Source organism: Perca fluviatilis, chromosome 22 (assembly GCF_010015445.1).
Source record: "Perca fluviatilis chromosome 22, GENO_Pfluv_1.0, whole genome shotgun sequence".
Classification (NCBI taxonomy): domain Eukaryota; kingdom Metazoa; phylum Chordata; class Actinopteri; order Perciformes; family Percidae; genus Perca; species Perca fluviatilis.
In genome coordinates this window covers 3,178,068-3,200,002 of record NC_053133.1, presented here as the reverse complement: position 1 = coordinate 3,200,002, position 21,935 = coordinate 3,178,068, and the positions used below count along the sequence as shown (strand labels likewise).

The 21,935-nt window shown below is 41.9% G+C and overlaps 7 non-coding genes across 7 annotated transcripts; all 7 read right to left on the bottom strand.

The window, feature by feature from the left end:
* Nucleotides 1–2,501: 2,501 nt before the first annotated feature.
* Nucleotides 2,502–2,583, bottom strand: trnas-aga. The gene has a single exon. It is a non-coding gene; the product is annotated as a tRNA-Ser (tRNA).
* A 5,446-nt stretch (nt 2,584–8,029) lies between these two features.
* trnas-aga lies at nt 8,030–8,111 on the bottom strand. The gene has a single exon. It is a non-coding gene; the product is annotated as a tRNA-Ser (tRNA).
* Nucleotides 8,112–8,346: 235 nt separating this feature from the next.
* trnag-ucc lies at nt 8,347–8,418 on the bottom strand. Its single transcript has one exon. It is a non-coding gene; the product is annotated as a tRNA-Gly (tRNA).
* A 5,404-nt stretch (nt 8,419–13,822) lies between these two features.
* Nucleotides 13,823–13,894, bottom strand: trnaa-ugc. The gene has a single exon. It is a non-coding gene; the product is annotated as a tRNA-Ala (tRNA).
* Nucleotides 13,895–14,146: 252 nt separating this feature from the next.
* Nucleotides 14,147–14,218, bottom strand: trnag-ucc. Its single transcript has one exon. It is a non-coding gene; the product is annotated as a tRNA-Gly (tRNA).
* Nucleotides 14,219–18,317: 4,099 nt separating this feature from the next.
* trnas-aga lies at nt 18,318–18,399 on the bottom strand. Its single transcript has one exon. It is a non-coding gene; the product is annotated as a tRNA-Ser (tRNA).
* Nucleotides 18,400–18,633: 234 nt separating this feature from the next.
* On the bottom strand, nt 18,634–18,705 carry trnag-ucc. The gene has a single exon. It is a non-coding gene; the product is annotated as a tRNA-Gly (tRNA).
* Between the last annotated feature and the right edge of the window lie 3,230 nt (nt 18,706–21,935).

Below are 21,935 nucleotides of genomic sequence, written 5' to 3'. Positions count from 1 at the left end.
AAAACAAAACAAATTGGCAGTACCAAACATTGATTTTTAGCACCTACAGCACATTGTGCATCACCACAAGCCTGTATACATAGAGGCTTCAATGAAAAAAAAAATAATAAAGTACTGGCCATTTAAGTACAGTAGGCTACCAAAAATAGTGACCTAACATTGAACTAAATATGGCCCTGATACCAGCTCTATCTGAACTCCTTGAACATATCTTTACATAAAACATGTCAATCAACATGCTGCAGCTACAGCTTCTAGAGAAATGGAAATTTTTTTGTAAATTGCCAATCAATACACTATCAAAAACAGAATGATTTCTTAGCACGCTCTTTAACTGCTTGCCTTTTATAGAATTAACATTCAACTGGCCATTCAAGTAGGTTACCAAAAATAGAAGTTTAACGCACTACGCTGAATATGACCCTGAACATGGCTGTGAATAGGCTAATTGAAACGTCTTTCAGACCTCTTGCCTTGTACGGCTTATTGCAGTTTGTGGTGACGTTTGAGGTGCTGGTAAAGTCTTGTGGTGTTACTTTGCGGTGCTGCAACGAGGGAAAAGCATGCCTTGCAAATCACATCGGACTGACTCTCATCTTGCTTGAATCCAAAATACTTCCACACCACCGAATGTGAGCCTTTTTTCGGAACGAGTTCGGTTTGAGACTGAGTGGTTGGCTGATTGATTCTCGTCACTAGTACCTGGGTTTTCATCAATATCCATTTGGTTTATTCTTCGTATATACTATCTATGGGTTTATTTCCGAACTTCCGCGCTTGCTCGACGAGTGAAACACGTGACTAAAAGGTGCTTTGTCATTGGTTGAGGGTGAAGCCCTGAACTGACGAGTGAAACATGTGACTAAAAGGCGCTTTGTCAGTGGCTGAGGGTGAAGACCTGAACTTTGTGAGAGATGTCCTACCAAAATAAACGCCGAAAATCCCCCAAAAATGTTTTAATATATATATATATATATTTTTTTTTTTTTTTTTTTAAATCAAAGTCATTTAAAAATCAAATTGTGAACAATGTGAATCGAGATCGCGATTTTATAACGATTTATTGTGCAGGCCTACATGGGAGCCAGATCAGCAGGAATGTCCTGGTACACTGCTCCGACATTAAGTGTGGCAGGTTCAGGCAAGGGGGAAGTTACTCCTCTGTACAGGTTGCATCTGTGAAAAAGACAGAACAGAAGACAAAAACAATCTAAGTATTATATGCTAAAGCATAAGTAGAAGTGAAGTAGCAGTAAAGACAACTAAAAAAGTGAGTGATGGTGTTTTAAGTTTGTAAGCATTTCAGTAATGCAATAGCAATACAATAATGCAGTAACAATACAAACCTGATTCCTTCTTATACCAGCCTTCTTTCTTTTGGTCGGGCTGAGAGGATCACCATCTCGTTCACCAGACCAGGTTTAACACCCTGCAATGAAACCAAACACATTTTAGTAAAAGTTAACCTAACATCCATTAATGAAACTGTTAGCTTATGTTTTGTTACCCGCTATATTCTTGAACCGTATATCCCCTAAAAGGTGTTGGACAACAGCTTTTGCTAACTAATGTAAACATACACCTAAACATGCACAATTTCATCCAGAATCACTAACTGCACCTATAAGACAGTCTTGAACACAGTTTGAGAACGGTTTTGAACTGTAATGAACTGTAATTAGCCTAGGCTGGGAACTTGTAAGAAGAAATGAGAAAAGAGAGACACTATAAAAGTGCAACTTATGTGTAGTAGGCCTAGTCTACAGCCTACTTTATTATGCAAAATTCCACGAGTCCGATTTTATGATTACGCTCACTTTACTCGTTTACTTACAGAGTGAAGTAGTAGTAAAGAAGTAAGAGAACTCTGAACACAATCTAGTTTCTGTGAGATTTTCTTTCTACATGTTTTCCAATACTGGGTCAGATGACATGGAACAAATGTGACAATATACATTATGAAAAATATAGCCTTTAGTTATTAGGTAGCGTAGTTGAGTATTTTTTTTTCATAATTTAATTCAAAGCAATGCCATGACTCACAGAAACTTGATTTGAGTAACTCATTTATCATGAACCTGATCTGAACATGCATGATCCCTTACACTTGGACTGTGAGACTTTTTTCGTTTCTCCATACTTCTGAAGCACTCAGACCTAACAGTAGTCTCTCCTGCCGGACTCTTGTTTGAAGCTGAGATTAACACTGGGGTTAATATATTATATTGCACACAAATAACACACAAAATACAAATGAACACAAGCACTGCTGTTACCGTTAGCCTATCGCTAGCTGCTATGTTAATGTAGGAAACAGACTTGCTAAGGGCTAATAACAACATTGTAAACTTACCTTCGTAGTTGTTTATGTAGTTCATCACATACAGTCTGAACTCCTTGTTCTTCATCGCCGCAGATGTTGAAATCTGACTGTAAGCAACTCAGCTATTTGTATTGATTGATAAGTTTTAACAATTTAGCAGACAGAAATTAAAACCAACCGTTGTCGGCAGGATTCGAACCTGCGCGGGGAAACCCCAATGGATTTCTAGTCCATCGCCTTAACCACTCGGCCACGACAACTCACGCTACTTCACATTTCACAATAAGAAAAAGGGAATTGAAAAAGTATTAGGTCCCATGGCAAGAAAATTTCACTTCATGAGTTTTTTTTTAACATTAATATGCGTTCCCCCAGCCTGCCTATGGTCCCCCAGTAGCTAGAAATGGTGATAGGTGTAAACCGAGCCCTGGGTATCCTGCTCTGCCTTTGAGAAAATAAAAGCTCAGATGGGCCGATCTGGAATCTTCTCCTTATGAGGTCATAAGGAGCAAGGTTACCTCCTCTTTCTCTGCTTTGCCCGCCCAGAGAATTTGGCCCGCCCATGAGAGAGAGACATCATGGCTTTCAAACGAGCAAAGTGGCAGTTGGTCAAGGCCACACCCCCACCCTCCACCTTGCCCCCTCTCCTCCTCAATAGCTACAGACACAGAAATGGCACATCCTAAGGAAAGCTCATTATGGGACTGGCTCTAGTGGCTGTAATTCTGCACCAAGGCTGAATTTCGGGAAAGAGACTTCAGATACAGTATTAGGGGACCACTGAGGCCTATATAAAAGAGACTTCAGATACAGTATTAGGGGACCACTAAGGCCTACCTTATTTTCCGGACTATAAGTCGCACTTTTTTCCTACTTTGGCTGGTCCTGCAACTTATAGTCAGGTGCGACTTATATATCAAAATATATATAATTTAACATGTTTTTACAAGGTTATTTCATACTGAAAACATTACCGTCTACAGCCGCGAGAGGGCGCTCTAGGCTTGTGACAACTATATGCTGCTCCTAAAGACAACTGAGAAAGAAAAGAGATAACAAACTGCAGGTAGTAAAATATGCAGCCGAAAACGGTAATCGAGCAGCAGAAAGAAAGTTTGAAATGAGGGAGAAACTTGTGAGGGACTGGCAAAAAGGTGACTCTTACTGCAATGAAGAAAACAAAGAAAGCTAATCGGCTAATCACGGGCTGAAAGCAAGATGGCCAGAGCTGGAGGAACGAGTCGGGAGGGGCTCGTCAACGGTGCAGTTACGTCTCCATGCCTTTTAATACATCCATGTTCCACGCCCTGGTAGCTAGTTGTTCTGTGTGCTATTGTATAGTTCAATAACTGTTAATGTGTTACGTTAACATACCGGACACCTACCGTATTCAGCCTGTTGTTCTGTGTGCTATTGTGTAGTTGACAGATGAAAAAAAAATAATAATCTAAATATAGTCCGGTGTGACTTATATATAATATTATATATGTTTTTTTCTTCTTCATGACGCATTTTTTGACTGATGCGACTTATACTTCGTATTTCATAATAAGCACATCTCTGACTACACACAGACTTTTTGGTGCATCAATTAGTACGATTGCCAGAATTAAAGTCCCACATTTGCACCTTACAAATAGCTTTGCAGCTATGTTCCCAGCAAACTTCAGTCAGGTTTTTCCTAACTACACCTCCCTCTCAGGTTTTGGATCTGACCAAATTAGTTGGTCTTTAGCAAACATTCCTCAGAAGAAAACTTTTGCAATGGCCAGGAATCAAGCCTGGGTCAACTGCTTGTAAGAAAGCTATGCTCACCACTATACCACCATTGCAGGACAAATAAAAGCATTCCACTGAAGACTCAGCAGTTTATGTCAGGGCTTGACATAAACTTTTTGAGGCACTTGTCCTTTGGACAAGTACATTTACATTTCACTTGTCCGTGCACAAAAGTCACTTGTCCGGGTAAAGATTTATCATTTTATAAAAGAAATTGTGTTTTGCTAATGCAGAATTCGAACAAACCGTTGAAAGCATCCAAACACTATCAACGTAAATAAAATTCTGTTGAAACAGTAGAAACAAATGTGTCCCAAGAATAGATTTCCCCTTCAACAAGAAAAAAGGATCTCCAGACTCCATAATATAAAGTAATACTTTGCACGCCGGTGTGCAGAAGTCAATATATTGAGATACTGAACCAATATTTTGAGATTCTAGTCAATATTTTACATTTTCTTATTACTTTGAGATTCTTAGTTTATATTCTGAGATACTAAGTCAATGACCAGAGGTAGTGGTGACTTAAACTTGAACTTATACTATATCTAAAATAATTTTGTAGACATAACAATGGATTTTGTCACTATATAATAAATATTAAATAAAACAATTTCACTAATTTCTACCCGGCAGAGGCTGATTTACCAAAGGAATACTTTAAAAGGTGTAGCTACTTTACAGTTGATTATTACCTGATATTTAATCCGCATACCTGCAAACTCAGAAGGGCTGTAAAAGGATATATATATATAGATATATATCTCTCTCTCTCTCTATATATATATATATATATATATATACACATATATATATATACACATGTTAGGTTTACGTGCAGTTACGTCTCCATGCCTTTTAATACATCCATGCTCCACGCCCTGGTAGCTAGTTGTTCTGTGTGCTATTGTATAGTTCAATAACTGTTAATGTGTTACGTTAACATACCGGACACCTACCGTATTCAGCCTGTTGTTCTGCGTGCTATTGTGTAGTTGACAGATGGATTTATTTATTCTAAATAAATGCGACTTATAGTCCGGTGCGACTTATATATGTTTTTTTCCTCTTCATGACGCATTTTTTGACTGATGCGACTTATACTCCGGAGCGACTTATAGTCCGGAAAATACGGTATATATATATATATATATATATATAACGCAACATCTGTGTTGTTTTTCCGACAACAGCAGCTGCACACTGTCATACATTCCTCTACTACAGTGAAATACAGACAAACTTTTACACCGTTTAGCTGTCAGCATTTTAACCGTGTTCCTGGTTTACTCCAGCTGCTAGCTAACGGTAGGCTAACGTTACCTGCTGCCAAGTGTAGTGTTTACTAGCGTGACATGCAGCGATGTTTCAGTTCCCTCTAACGTCCGTTTTCGGAGCATCAGAGAGAAGCGCAGGCATTTAAATGGCACCTAAATCCGCGTTGCAATTCGGCCCGGTAGATAACGGTCGTTAAGGCACCGGTGCCGCATTAGCACTGGGTCTCTCGTTTTCTGCCAACGACGTGGCGAAGAGATAACGTTAAGGCGGAGTTAGCAAGCTAACGTTAGCTAACTGACACCGGCTGGTTCGCTGTGCTTTCATGCTGCATTGCTTACAGAGAATGAGCTGAACAGCGGGCTGGGTCTAACGTTAGCGGTCCACTGCCCCGGATTGCGGGGGAAAAAAATTTATCGTTTCAAATCAGTAACATAGACGTAATAAGTGGCACATAACGTAAAGTAACATGGCATTTTATTTTCTTTGAGTTTTAACTTATCCAGTGGGGCAAGTAAATGTCTCTTCCACTTGCCCTACAAAAAAATCCACTTGTCCCGGAGAAGCGGACAAGCCTTAATGTCGAGCCCTGTATGTGACGAAGTGTAAGGGAAGAAGGGATTGGGGGGAAAAAGGAGGAGTGGAGGAGAGGAAGGGAGAGGTGCATCCAAAACTCTGCTTGCCTTTGAGATTCAGAATCTGACATTATTCAGTAGTATATGCAGGGCTCCAGACTAACTTTTTGCCTTGGTTGTATTGGTGCACCTAACTTTTTTTATTTAGGTGCACCAGCACAAAATTTAGGTGCACCCAAATTGTTCCTTGCGTCGCCATTAAGGCAACCATTTCAAGGGCACCTTTTTATCACACTCCATATACATTCATATATATATTATGTCAATTATTTTAAACAAGAATAAGGAGTTGGTACATTTTTTTTTTATTTTAAGCACAATTATACTGTACTCAAAGTCTTATAGCGGGTCCCCCCTTGCTGTCAAATGCCCCTCATAACTCACAGTGCTATAAGTCATACATGGAAGTGGGAGAAGTCATTGTTCCTGCTGAACTGCACAATCTGGCACAGTTTATTGCTCTTATAGTGTAATTGGTACCATGTGTTCAAAACAATTTTTTAAATGGAACTTTGTCACTGGTATCAGTTTGTTAAGTAAAAAGCACATGTATATAGTGGATAGAAAGCATTCAGTCATAGTTCTCACAGTAACACCATTTCCTGAAGGCAACATGACAGAGGAGTCTTCTGCCTTCTTTGTTAGGCTGTCACTCATAATGCCACGCCCCTCTGAGTTGAAGCCACGCCCCCTACGCAAAATCAGGGCCAAAAGTCTGAAACCGAAAAAAAATTATCTGAAAGTGAAAAACAGATCTAAAACCAAAAAAAAAAAGATTTGAAACCGTAAAAAAAATAAGTTTTGAATCTGAAAACATGAAATGTGGAACTGAAAAGAAATATAAAAGTGAAAAATGAAAATTTATAATTTATTCAAAATAATTCCAGAATTGAATCTAAATTTTATTCAAACTGAAAGAAAAATTGGTACACTTATTTTTAGTTTGAATACGTGGTTTTATTTTTTCCAAGTTTTGACCAAAACTTAAATTTTCAAGTTCAAGCTTTAGTTTTTCAACTATATATATTTTTTTCAAATTAACAAAACATTTGGCCCCAATTTAGCTCCATAAGCATGTGGCCCGGCGGCGCTGTGTCTCTCCATGTTGCAGGGGAGCCGTGTGTGAGTGAATGGGGGCGGGGCTGCGCGGAGGAGAGATCCAAACACAGGCACGGCTTTTCAGAAGGAACAGGTCACGTAACGCAACATTAAACCATATCGATAGAAACGACATCGCTTCGTTCGTGGAGAGGCAGCGGATACGAGGACGTATGCACCGGTGCAACCTAGGAAAAATCTTAGTCGCACCCTTACAAATTTTGGTCGCCACTCTAGAGCCCTGATATTAATTATATATACCGATTAACACTGTGAGTTAAACAGTTAAAAACAACATTATTAAAACAAAAACAAAAAGGCAATTAAAAAGATTTTTGCATTGTAAAAGAAAAATAGGCTATACAATCTTTCCTAACCTTTGAGAGGCGTTCTTCGCGGTCGTCCGGCTCGGCATTTCCGGTAATTGGCCATTGAGTCCTCGCCAGACTGTTCAATGGCTGATAATGGGGTTGGTGTGTCAGCGCCTTAACAACTGGTGACTGTGTCCTGCAATAACAAGGCACGTCGTTTCATCGCCTTTTAGTTTCTCTCTTTTTCCAAAGCTGCCTTCAAGTGCGGTCGGAAATGTTGGTTTCCCCCGCCGCTGCCTCCACCACAGAAGCTTTGAATATTCACTGTTAAAAACCAAGGGTGTAAGCCTCTCCTCACAACGCGTAGCTCCTATAGCGCCATTTTGATGCTAACAAGCACTCACCCGCCGTTAGCATTCCATTGACTGCCATTCATTTTGATGTCACTTTGACAGCGAATAACTTTACATCTGAAGCGTTTAAATGGGTGATAGAATGATTGTATAGGGTATTTCACACTGTTCCTTAATGTCTACTAATAGGGTATGTAACATTGGTTGGGCTGAAAATGTGATTTACCAATTTAGCTGGCAGAACTTAAAACCAACCGTTGTCGGCAGGATTCGAACCTGCGCGGGGAGACCCCAATGGATTTCTAGTCCATCGCCTTAACCACTCGGCCACGACAACTTGTGCCTCTTTACCTTTCACAATAAGCACATCGCTGACTACGCACAGACTTTTTGGTGTATCAATTAGGATGGTTGCCAAAATTGAAGTCCCACATTTGTACCTTAAGAAAACCCTTTGCATCTATGTTCCCAGAAAACTTCAGTCAGGGTTTTCCTAACTACACCTCCCTCTCAGGTTTTGGATCTGACCAAATTATTTGGTCTATAGCAAACATTCCTCAGAAGAAAACGTTTGCGATGGCCGGGAATCGAACCCGGGTCAACTGCTTGGAAGGCAGCTATGCTCACCACTATACCACCATCACAGTACAAATAAAAAAACATTCCCCTGCAGACTAAGCAGTTTATGTGACGTAGTGAAAGGGAAGAAGGGATTGAGGTGAAAAAGGAGGAGTGGAGGAGAGGAAGGGGGAGGTGCATCAAAAACTCTGCTTGCCTTTGAGATTCAGAATCTGACATTATTCAGTAGTATATGTATCAGTAGTGTCTAGAGATGGTAATGATTAACGTTTTAACCGTTAACCGAAAATAATAATTTTTAGTTGACCGATTAACACTATGAGTTAAACAGTTAAAAACATTATTATGCTGCTGCGTGACACTGATGGAAGATGGCGCACACTGTGTGTGTCTCACCGCTTACCTCTGTTGGAATTATTGTATATTTGCCTCTTTCTACTGTTTGCCATTCAAAATGTGTCACCTCTGTTGGTGTATGACCGCCTGACTCTTTTAAGTATGTTATTCTGCGGAGAAAGTAAAACTTTAATATTAATTTATACAATTGCAATGCCTTGATTTTAGTAAAGTTAGTACACAGTCATAGCCATAAATGCAATGGTACTAATAATTGGCATAATTTCTTTCGGTGTTTCGGTTTTGGTTTCCTCTTTTTCGTTTTTCGGTTTCGGCCAAGAATTTTCATTTCGGTGCATCCCTAAAAACTATTAAACCTAAGGCGGACCCTTGGCTAAATGACACCACAAGGGCCATTAGGCAGCACTGCAGAAAAGCTGAACAAAGGTGGAAGAAGGACAAGTTGCATGTATCTCTGGGTTTATTAAGGGACAGTCTAGCAGCATAACAGAAGGCTGTGAAGGTGGCAAAGATGCAGCATCTCTCATCTGTCATAGCTAGCAGTTGCCATGTACCTAGAGTGTTATTTAATGTGATAAACTCTGTTGTGAATCCATGCACTTCTGCTCCGACAGATGTTTCAAACAGTACATGTGAGAAATTTCTGTTATTTTATTGACAAAGTTGCATCTGTCAGGCAAAACGCCAGTGCTAATTTCAATGAGTCTGTACCTGCTGCTCCTGTGCACTCTGCTGTGTTTGGGGAATTTAAGCCAGTTTCTCTGACATTGCTAACTGAGGTAGTGTAACACATAAAACCGACCAACTGTCCTTTAGACATTGTTCCTGCCAGAATAGTGAAGGAGGTTTTTAATAGCACCATTGGGTCAAGTCTTCTTACTTTTTTTAATTCCTGTCTTAGTTTAGGTTCTGTCCCAGCTGCTTTTAAACATGCTGTGGTCAGGCCCTTACTTAAGAAGCCTCAGCTTGACCCCACCGTATTGTCCAATTTTAGACGAGTCTCTCATCTGCCTTTTCTGTCAAAGGTTTTGGAAAAAGTTGTTTTTATACAGTTTTCAAGCCTTTTTGCAACAGAACTTTTGTTTTAGAAAAATTTCAATCTGGTTTCAGATCACGTCATAGCACTGAGTCTGCACTGATTAGAGTGCGCAACGACATTGCCTTATCTGTAGATGCCGTGAATCCGGCTGCTTTAGTGCTTTTGGACCTCACAGCGGCGTTTGATACAGTGGATCATGCAGTCCTCTCTCGCCTTGATCAGTGTGTTTGGTGATTGGTGACTTATCCTCGTAAACTGCTCCTCTCTCCTGTGGGGTAACCCAGGGTTCTATTCTTGGCCCCATCCTGTTTTCCTTATATATGTTGCCTTTAGGGGCTATTATAAGAAAACTTTTCATTGTTATGCAGATGATTTACAAATTTATTTGCCTATGAAACCGAATGACAGTGTCGCACTAGACTCCCTGCTTAGCTGTATTAATTATATTAAGTTGTGGCTTTCACAAAATTTTCTTCATTTGAATGAAGCTAAAACTGAGTGTATCGTCTTTAGTACTTCAGATATGCCAAACGGTCCAGCTTTGAGTTTGGGTGCCCTGGCTTCATACCTTAAGCCAGCTGTCAAAACTCTGGGGGTTAATTTTGATTGCAACATTAAATTTGATAAGCAAATCAGCAATGTTGTTAGAATGAGCTTTTTCCAGCTTCGCTAAAGTTAAGCCCTTCCCTAACAGGCATGATCTAGAAAAGGCGATTCATGCTTTTATTAGTTCAAGGTTGGATTACTGTAATGCTCTTTATGTTGGTCTGAATCAGACCTCCATCTTACGACTTCAACTTGCTGTCCCTTCTCCTAGGAGAACTTCCAGCTTCTTTTCTGGTGTTAACTTTGGGAAGTTTTATTTTTTTGACTACTTTTCCTACGGGCCCGAGTAAGTGCAGTGCCAAGTATTACGTTGTTTGGATTAGAAATGTAAAATATATCGTTAAATATATATTGGTGAAAGAAGCACACATTGACTTTTGCCACTCTAGACGCTGGCCACTCCCCCTCTCACACTGAGGACCAGAGACAGAGAGCAGCAGAGCTTTGGCAACTAAAATGTGACCTCAGACCCACAAAAATGTGCAAAGTAGCACTACTTTGGACTGTCTTTGACTTTGAATAAACAAACAACAATTCCCGAATTTAAAGGGATACACCAATTAGCATTAAGCTTTGTATCAGTAGAAACACGGTAGTATTTTCGAATGACCGTGCTTCCCTCCCTCATGTCCTGAGACTAGATTTCCCTGTATTGTGGGTGTGGAAAAAAGCGTCGGATAACGCAAAAATTGTCAGTTAGCGTCATCTGAGGCTTTTTTGCCCAGAGTCTGTGGACTGCAGCCAGCTAGTTCCGAGTGTTTTCCACCCGCCCACAGGGGGTTGGACTGTCGTCGTTACCCGGAGCGAGCCAAAGCTAGTCGAGTGTCAGCCATCTTGGAGCTAAGCTACAGCTCTCTCTTTTCAGCAGCAAACTTTTACAACAATTATGTTCATTCAAACTACCGCACATGTGTACCACTGGGATACATTGGTACAGATCGGAGAATATGCAGGAAACTTTATTACAGACGGAATACTCAACACACTACGCAAGCTTCGCCTGCTATGGAGACCAGCACCTCAGCCTGCGGTGTCGCTCGATGCCGCTAGCCGGGTAAGGGAACATCCAAAGCGGTGAAACGTGGAACGAGGGCAGGAGTTTGAGCAAGGTGGAAAGCTAACGCTAGCCAGCCACCTGTCTCATCCATCCTGCTTGCAAGTATCCGCACATTAGACAACAAACTGAACTACATCCAACTTCAACGAAACTCCCAACGCGAGTTCAGAGACTGCTATGTTTTTGTTTTTGTGGAAACATGGCTGAACAACAGTGTACCAGACTATCCAGCTACCAGGCCTGCTAGCCCTTTCGAGCAGCTGTTGCTCTGTCGGGTAAGACTTGTGGAGGTGGGCTGTGTTAAAACGGACACGGACTGGTGCAGAAATGGGGTGCTTTTATCCAACTACTGCTAAACGCTGGTGGAGTTTGTGACTGTTAAATGCCGATCATTCTACATTCCACGCTAATTCACGGCTGTGTTTATACTCAGTGTTTACAGCCCATCAAGCACTAATGCTACCAATGCGTTAGCTGAACTTTACGGAGCCTATAATGTGTGTGCACTAATGAGGCTTTTCCATTACTTGGTACCTGCTTGACTCGCCTCGACTCTACTCGCCTTTTTTGGTTTTCGGTTACAAAAAAAAGTACCTGGTACCTGCTAACAGGTACTTTTTTTAGTACCACCTTAGTCGAGGTTCCAAGCAAGCTGAGGCGATACCAAAAGGTGACGTGAAAGTAGGGCTGTGACGGTATAGTATTTTTCTTATCGCGGTGACGAAGCAACATATCACCGCGGTATGGCGGTTAACCGCAACCCCTTTACAAGAGTAGCGTAAATTAGAGCGAGAATGGCAGGTGGCCTTAAGTGATTGACTTCAGTGCCCGTGTGGAGAGCAAGCGGTAACAGAGAGCAGCGTATGAGTGCTGCTGTGAGGAAAAGCAAGAGGAAAAAGAGATAGCAAAGATGATGTAAAGTAAACAATAAAACAACAAGCTTGAGCTTCTCAAGACACAGTGGCTTTATCTGTTGTCAATACCGCCGGTAAAGTGAATGGCCGTTACCCCCGATAAACATCGGCTTAAAGGAGAATTCCGGCCAATTTTTACATTAATCTTGATCGCTATAGCTACGCGAGTACTTTCGATAGAAAAACCCAGACCCAAATCAGTGCAGGTAACACGCTGCAAGCTGCAGCTACGTACTACAAGCGTCCCCTGAGCTAAAACGGCAGTGCTCGGGGCAAGTTTTAGAGTGCCTTTGTGCCTCTTAACAGACACAAAATGCAATTAATATGTATGTACCACATGAACAGGGCCCTTACGTGTCAACAAGATGCGTTTTAAACTCAGACATTGTTTAAATTCACCTACCCTGGTCCCTGTCTCGATCCTGCCGGTAGCTAGCTTGCCCTGCTAGCTGATAGTCGTTAGCTGCTAGCTGCCGTCCGGTGAGTGTATTCAGACAGGCTTCTGTGATAATCATCCCAATAACAATCCACGGAGCGGTGGTGGTGTGGCTATGTCCTCCAGAGGACAGGTCATGTCATGTCTTGAAGTGTATTCCCCCCTAAAAAAAACAGTAGTGCAGTAGTAGCTGTTAGCTGCTAGCTGCCCTCCGCTGAGTGTGTACAGCCAGATAGCTGTTAGCCGTTAGCTGCTAGCTGCCGTCCGGTGAGTGTATTCAGCCAGGCATCTGTGATAATCATCCCAATAAAAATCCACGGAGCGCCCGGTGGTGTGGCTATGTCTCTCCATAAACTCTTGAATGTAGGATAGAAGACAGTCGATGAGGGTAACTACACAATGATTATTGCTTTCATTATATGTCATATCACACAATATCTGTTCTCCTGTAAGTTACGCGAGCTAAAGGTAAAAAAAAAAAAAATGGCGGTGATGACGTCATGACCGCGGTAGTGGTACGTCACCGCCGGTATTGCGGTGATGCGGTTATCGTCACAGCCCTACGTGAAAGCGACAGAGGTGTCCTTTTTTTTGCTGCCTCCAGCTTCATTTGAAACAAAATGTGTCTTCTAGCTGTGGCAACAACAACACACCTTCGACATTCTGTGTGTGTGTGTGTGTGTGTGTGTGTGTGTGTGTGTGTGTGTGTGTGTGTGTGTGTGTGTGTGTGTGTGTGTGTGTGTGTGTCGCGTTAGGTCACGCATGGATGTATTCAGAGAACGGGTCACGGCAATAAGCAAATACTGTATGTTGCAGAGACAAGTTACAACAGTAGTCAGTAACCACCAAAAGAAAACACAATTGTATTTGCTTTCCTGAGGAAGAAATATTCAACCACTTTCTATGTCCTTTCTTACAGCCATTGTTCTATTCCCCTTGTGCAAGTATACAAAGTCTCACATACTGTTGGTATTTTCTGTCTTGAATTTACAAGTCCTTTCAGCTGACTTGGCCACATGTGTTGTAATCACAGCTTCACAGTTAGCAACATAAGTTAAACTGGAGATGCCGGGGATTGAACCCGGGGCCTCATACATGCAAAGCATGCGCTCTACCACTGAGCTACATCCCCTGTCTGACAAAATGTGAAGACAGCAGACATCAAACAACACGTACAACAACATAGAAATTGACAAAGGAGTGTAGTTCAACTTGCTAGTAGTAACCGTATCACTCAACTCACTCATTACTTGTTCATAAATTCAGCACAAGTCAATGGAGTCATTAGAGTGACACGACTTGAGGTGTAACAATTGCCTGGCAAAGCTTTATCCCTACAAAGACAAATTTACTTGTACCACAAATTCTTTGAAAAGAAAATGTTTGCGATGGCCGGGAATCGAACCCGGGTCAACTGCTTGGAAGGCAGCTATGCTCACCACTATACCACCATCGCAGTACAAACGAACACATTCCACTGCAGACTCAGGAGTTTATGTGACGAAGTGACATGGAAGAACGGCTTGGGGGAAAAAGGAGGAGTGGAGAGGAAGGGGGAGGTGCAACTTGCCTTTGAGATTCAGAATCTGACATTATTCAGTAGTACATCTATCAGTAATGTCTGGGGATGGTAATGATTAAAGGGGTGATAGAATGATTATATAGGGTATTTCACACTGTTCCTTATGGTCTCCTAATTGGGTATGTAACATTAGTTGGGCTGAAAATGGCCTGGTTGATATTTTATTGGCCCTTATGCATCCCTGTGTTTTGGCCCTATTTGTAACAAGAGCTTTTCTTCCAAATACGGTATGCTCATGAATATTTAGATGAGCTGCGTTCTGCTTGGTTGAGCCTTAGCCCCGTACACAAACGTAGAGACGCGCACTGATTGGTTGAGCGAATCGCCAATACACACACATTAGAAACGCGACAGAATCTCAGACACTGCAATGTTTCCTTACCAAATTCACTTCTCAGACTTTTTTATGCGAGAAATCAACTATATAAAGCTCAAATATGGGCCGTTTTACGAAAATGGATGGCTAATTGCAAATTTGGTAAAACTGTGTGTCGGAGTTCAGCTGCCTGTGTTGCTGCCTCGCCGCCCGGCATGCCTTCCTCCACAGATCCCGGCCTGCTGTGAGCTCGATTGAGCTCCGGCACGGCTGCTGCAGCCCACAGAACCTCATACCCGCAAAGTCACCGTTTGGGCTAATGGGACTACTACCAAACGCCGCTGCCCTGACAGAGCTCCAGAGCCTTCAGCTCCCCTCTTCCTGCTAGCTAAATGGCCCGTTGTGTGAGAGTGAGAGCGTGGTCAGCGAGCTTGTTACACCAGCAATCTCTTACCACATGTTACACACATGTCACGCCACTTAGCTATACAACATACCTAAAGGTCTTATAAAGCTAACAACGGTGTCCGATTTCAAGTTAATGAATATTTGTGAACTGTAAGGGTTTCGTTAGCTGCGACCCTTCAATCTTATGTGTACACATTGAGGCTAGTTAGCTTCATTTTGGTCGTAATTCGAGTATATTTACAGTTTGAATTTCATCACGCCACTTATACAACATCTAACTAAATGTTTTATTAAGCTAATAACGGTGTCCGATTTCAAGTGAATGAATATTTGTGAGCTGTAAGGGTTTCGTTAGCTACAACTGTCCCTTCAATCTATGTGTACAGATTGCGGCTAGTTAGCTTCATTTTGGGTCGTAATTCGAGTATATTTACAGTTTGAATTTCGTCACGCCAGTTACACAACATCTAACTAAATGTTTTATAAACCTAACAACAGTGTCCGATTTCAAGTTAATATTTGTGAAGACTAGCTAGCTACGTCTTTCGTTAGCTGTGACTGTCTCTTCAATCCTAGCTACAAATCACGGATAGTTAGCTTCCTTTTCGCCTTAATTCAAGTATATTTACAGTTTGAATTCCATCACGCCAGTTACACAACATTTAACTAAATGTCTTATAAAGCTAACAACGGTGTCCGATTTCAAGTTGATGAATATTTCTGAATTTCAGAGGAATTCTAAGAGGAGGCTAACTAGCTCTCATTGATAGAGCTCCATCCAGCCGCAGGCTCTATCAATGAGACTCACGGACAAGCGGCGTTTATTTCCCCAATCGTTTTTTTAAATCACTCAACACATTATAATTACACACATTAAAAGAGTAACTGGAACCTGTGGTAACAGATTGCTGGTGTAACAAGCTCGCTGACCCTGCTCTCACTCACACACACGGGCCATTTAGCTAGCAGGAAGAGGGGAGCTGCAGGCCCTGGAGCTCTGTCAGAGCACCGGCGTTTAGTAGTCCATTAGCGGTGTTACCGGTGACTCTGCGCAGGTATGGAGTACTGTGGGCTGCCAGTCGTAACGGAGCTCACTCGAGCTCACAGCAGGCCGGGGGCTGTGAAGGAAGGCAGGCCGGGCGGCGAGGCAGCAACACAGGCAGCACCGGCCTCTGAAGTCCGACACACAGTCGGACAAAATTTGCAATTAGACATACATTTTCGTAAAACGGCCCACATTTGACCTCTACATAGTTGATTTCTCGCATAAAAAAGTCTCAGAAGTGAATTTAATGGTAAAATACCATATGAACAATGTATACAATTTCTGAGATTTGCACGACCTAGATTTAGAAGACTAACTGATCTCAGGTCAGTTGTGTAGCCTATGCAAATGTTGGGGCATGACAAACACAGACTAGAGCCAAATGAGGAGGAGCCGCAATAGTTGAGGTCAACTATTAACGTTGAGATTTGCCCGTTTTCAGAGGCAGTTTCAAATAGTGAGATTTGCAGAGAAAAGAGGTGTCAATGGGATTTAGAGGTTTTATGTATGTCCTAGTTACCCACTAAACTGTCATTATTCAACTATGACAAGGTAAAATCAGTTTTGCATTCTATCACCCCTTTAACGTTTTAACAGTTAACTGAAGTTATAAGAATTGTGAGTCGACAGATTAACACTATGAGTTAAACAGTTAAAAACAACATTATTAAAACAAAAATAAAAAGGGAATTAAAAAGGTTTTTGCATTGTAAAAGAAAAATAGGCTATACAATCTTTCCTAACTGCTAGTTAACTTGCGTTTTAACTCGTTTTCTGCTTAGTTTGTGGCTCTCAGTTGGACGTTGCTCACAGCGGAGAGCTACGTGACACATGCCACTTTATCGATAAGGACTGGTTGGTTAAATCGGCCATCCTACACACAGAGTATGCCAGGCAGACACAGCTGACTACCCTGCAGGTGGACAGGCTCAGACGGCTGCGCACTTGTGTTGGTCGCATGGACGTGTAAGCGGTTCCAATTAAGTGGCTACATGTGTCCACGACAATGCTTGGAATATCATGGCTGTGCGATGTTTTCAAGTCTGCAGCTGTCTGCAGAACACAGAACGTATGTCCGAGGGTCCTGGACAGATGATCTGGGACTCCTTTGCCTGCTTGCTGGTTTATAGTTAAACGAGGGTCGGCTATTGGTCAGAAAAAAACACTTAATTAGCATCCCTAGTAGTTTGGACAGAATGTATATCATTCCAAGCATTGAAAGCAGGATTCAAAATTTACATTTTCGTCCAGCAGCCAAATGGCTAGTGAATGTTCAAATTTTACCAGCCACTCATTACCATAGCTTATTTTGGCTGGTGATTAGGCTAGATCCGAATATTCAAATATTCATTCGATGGGTAGGTATCTACCTAATTTATGCAGCGCTAATTTATGCAGCGCTATGTCGTCCATCTCAACCAAGAACTGAGAAATGTTGAGTTACAAGCAAGCAGTCTGATGTTTGTAGACATCTGTATGGTTATACTGTAGCAGCCTGGTGTCGTTTTCAGGCGATTTGATAAAGATAAACATAGTACGGCCGTACCTAATGCCAATACAGTGAGACAGCGGCCGACTGAGCATTCATTCACACACCCACTGAGTCTGTCGTCGCTCGTCAGTCAGTCTGGTAAAAACTTTTTCTCTCTTTCCGTTTGTTTTGAATGCCAGCAGCAAAAAGTTTAGTCCAAATAAATTTTTGGAAAAAAGCAACTCGACGTCAACCTGCTGTAGACAATGATGTAACATTAACAGTCTATCAGACTCATCAGTCGCGTTGTGCGAGTCCCATAACGTTACGGTAAAAAAACACTACAAAGGTAAAAAACAAAACACATACACTGAAATGCCCAGGATTTTGTGTAACAACTGGTGACTGTGTCCTGTAATAACAAGGCATGTCGCTTCTTCGCCTTTTAGTTTCTCTCTTTTTCCAAAGCTGCCTTCAAGTGTGGTCGGAAACGTTGGTTTCCCCCGCCGCTGCCACCACCGCCGAAAATTTGAATATTCATTGTTAAATGAAATTTAACAATGAAATGAAATGGTATTCAGTACAGGTGAGTGAAGCTAATCTAACAGACAATTGCATATTTAACTAGATCTGGGCTAGAAGATGGTGCTACTTTTGAAGCCTGACTGTAAGCAACTGAGCTATTTTTATTTATCAAGTTTTAACAATTTAGCAGACAGAACTTAAAACCAACCGTTGTCAGCAGGATATGAACCTGCGCAGGGAGACCCCAATGGATTTCTAGTCCATCGTCTTAACCACTCGGCCACAACAACACATGCTATTTCACCTTTCACAATAAGGACATCTCTGACTACACACAGACTTTTTTGGTGTATCAATTAGGACGACTGCCAAAGTTAAAGTCCACATTTGTACCTTACAAATAGCTTTGCAGCTATGTTCCCAGCAAACTTCAGTCAGGTTTTTCCTAACTACACCTCCCTCTCAGGTTTTGGATCTGACCAAATTAGTACGTCTATAGCAAACATTCCTCAGAAGAAAACTTTTGCGATGGCCGGGAATCGAACCCGGGTCAACTGCTTGGAAGGCAGCTATGCTCACCACTATACCACCATCGCAGTACAAATAAGCACATTCCACTGCAGACTCAGCACTTTATGTGACGAAGGGATTGAGGTGAAAAAGGAGGAGTGGAGGAGAGGAAGGGGGAGGTGCATCAAAAACTGTGCTTGCCTTGCCTCAGCAGTTTATGTGACAAAGTGAAAGGGAAGAAGGGATTTTGTCATGTTCTAAGAGGCAGGTCATTACAAAAAATGATTTGAAGATGGTCAACGTATTTTGAGTGCTTCTTCATTACTTTAATGCACCAATTTCATGTCTTACCATTAAGTATTTGTGACCTTCTGCAACAGTAGCAAAAATACCATCACACCAAATTATTTAAATTCTAGTCATCGTTTTATTAGTCAGTAATTTATTATTAAACTCATGTTCATGTGTTCTTTAAATATGACCATTAAATAAAAAAAATGCATAACATGCAAAATAGTGCAACACTGCATCTCACTCTTTGCTACACAAGAAAGTGCTGAGGTAAACATAGAAAAAAAGCAATCAACCCTCTCTTTGATGATGTCAGTGATTTCATTGTCACAGTGAATCCTTTCTACGAACATGTCCTCCTGTGTATAAACAACAAAATTGCACCACTCACATCCAGAAAACAGCATCTGGCCCTGTATCTGCCAGAAGTAAGGATGGGTTTTCCTCAAAGTTGGTGAGTGTAATGTACGGACAGTCCACATAGCTTGCTACGTTTGGGCACTTAAAGGCAGTTACACACCAACCAGACGGCCAACCGTCGGCAGAAAAGCCAGTCGGACTGATCAGTCTCCCCCGAGTTCGTCCAAAAAGTGCCTCAGAACACACCAAAGAGACAAGATGTAATACGTCTCCATAACAGTAGGCGGCGCTAATCTGTATTGTTGCCCAAAAAATGAAAACCGGCAGCTGATTGAACGAACGCGTCACGGGTTTGTTTTCTCCGGAAATAGAGAGCAGAAGTCCAGCCCCTTCCAGTGGACCTCATGGGACCTAAACTCGGAAAAAATATGAACGGTAGTGAACGGCGAGAAGCAAATAATTTTTTGATCCCGTTTGAATTGAGCCATGGATTACAAATATGATGTTCGTCAATTTAAAAGATAATTTTTCAACCGAAGAAATACTCAGTTACCCGTAGGTTTGTCGTAGTACCACTTAGTTTTGTGTGAAACCGCTCAGTGGACTACATCTCCCGTTTCACACAATCTACCTCACCTAGCTTGATGCTTGGTTTGCTCGCTAGCTAGCTAGCTTAGTGTTGGGGACCAAGAAGCTGGTTAAACAGTGATTTGGCTCAGACTGAGCTGACTGCAGAGACACAGGGAAGGCAAGACAAAGGATCTTGGCCTACATGTGAATCCCAAAGCCAGTTTCACCAAACTCCTACAGGCAGAGTCGCCAAGATGGAGATTCTACCTTCACCACACGCTAGGCAAGGCAGACTGGTGGTGAGACAAAGAACTGCTTCACACCTGTGACAAAGTTGCAGCTTTCCCATTGGCCGTCGGGCCTTTGAATGCACCACCACTAGGAGGCGGGGGAAGGATAAAAGCGGTCCGCGTTTGTGCTTCTACGCTTTCACGGTAACCCCCGGTTGCTGACAGGAAGCACTAGTCTGGACTAGCTAGCCAGCATCACCTCGCTGGTCGAGTGGAGCTGGGACAATTTTATATCGGTCTGATATACAAAGGGGATCCGAGTATTCCCTCATCTGCAGCGGGTTTAATCAGCCTGGATTCAAGAAAAGGACGGCGTTCTGTTTCTTGCTTGTCGACCTGGATCACGTATCGCCCCCTGCTCTCTGGACGAAACGGATCGTTAAACTCTGGCGAGAGATTTAACTGACAAACAACGCACACCGTAAGGCTTTACACAGTTCTGGGCAGATGTTAGAACTAGTGCGTTTTGGTTTGTTATTAATGAGCAAAGGGTTCGCTACCGCTTGTGCCATTAATGTGATCTGATTGTAATCATGTATTGGCCATATCTGGTTACTAATCTGTTTCTGTGAATGTATAAATTGATCACTATACGGTTTGATTTTGTTGTGTTAAGTAGCTGGGTTAAAACCGTAAGCGCTACCTGCTAAACCACTCCTTTGACGGAGTTTAGTCACTGTCCGCGAGATAATCGCGGTGAATCAGCTGTTAGCCACTGAGCTGGCCATTATCGATAACTAAGATCAGAGTGTTTCTTTTCTTTTCCTCCTTTATTCTGTTCCTTTTACTAACACACACACACGGACATATAAGCTAGCCACGTAGCTCCCGAGCTAACGCTGCTAACTTAACCACGTGGGGTTTGTATAGAGCTAATAGGTGATTTAGCATATGGTATAAACGTGCGCGTTGCCTAGCAACCCCCACCTCGGCTTCTTCACACCCTCCTCGTGCACCCAGCACTACTACCGCCCTCTGGAGGCTGAATAGTTATGTGCAGCTCACAGGAGTAGCCATTTTTGGAGTTGTTTTTGTATTAGAACTACATTTCGACACCGCCCCCTCCTCTTTCACTCACTCTCTCTCACACACACGCGCGCACACGCGCGCACACACGCACACACACACACACACACACACACACACACACACACAGACGTGTCTACAAGACATGCTGCTTTTGTTTTTGCTTTGTTTGGTTGTGATATTGTAAAATGTATATACGTTTTATTATTGAAGGATTATTGATTGGCTACTGATAATTGTGACGTTAATAAATTCGATTATACTTAATTAGCAGTTGCTGGTGATTATTTGTGTATTTGTTGTGATAATTGCTGGTCGAACGGGTCGCGCTCGAAATCACCCCTTCCTTTAATTCCTTTTCAAGGATTTTTACAGAAATGAGACTGTTCCACAGTTTGATTATTGGTCCCTGACAAGCAGGGTGGTGCCCCGTTTTGATTGTTTGTCGATTTGATACAGTTATTAATAACCATATTCATAACTTTATTAATATTGATAAAACATCTTTTGATAATTTTCCAATGATCAAATCTGTACCCTAAGGGAATCCAACATTAGCTCTGTTCCACAACACATGCAACGTTATCTTAACTGCTGTGTTTTATCCAGTCAAGTGTTTTCAGCAGAGAAGCAAAAGAACAAGTGAGATCCTCTACTCATTAGAGTAACGTTACATCCCCGGTACTTTACACACAGACATCGTAGCTTCAGAGAGACGTCATCCATGAAGTTTGTAGTCTTTCTAATTACGTATTTTCACAGTCTTCTACTTCAACAGT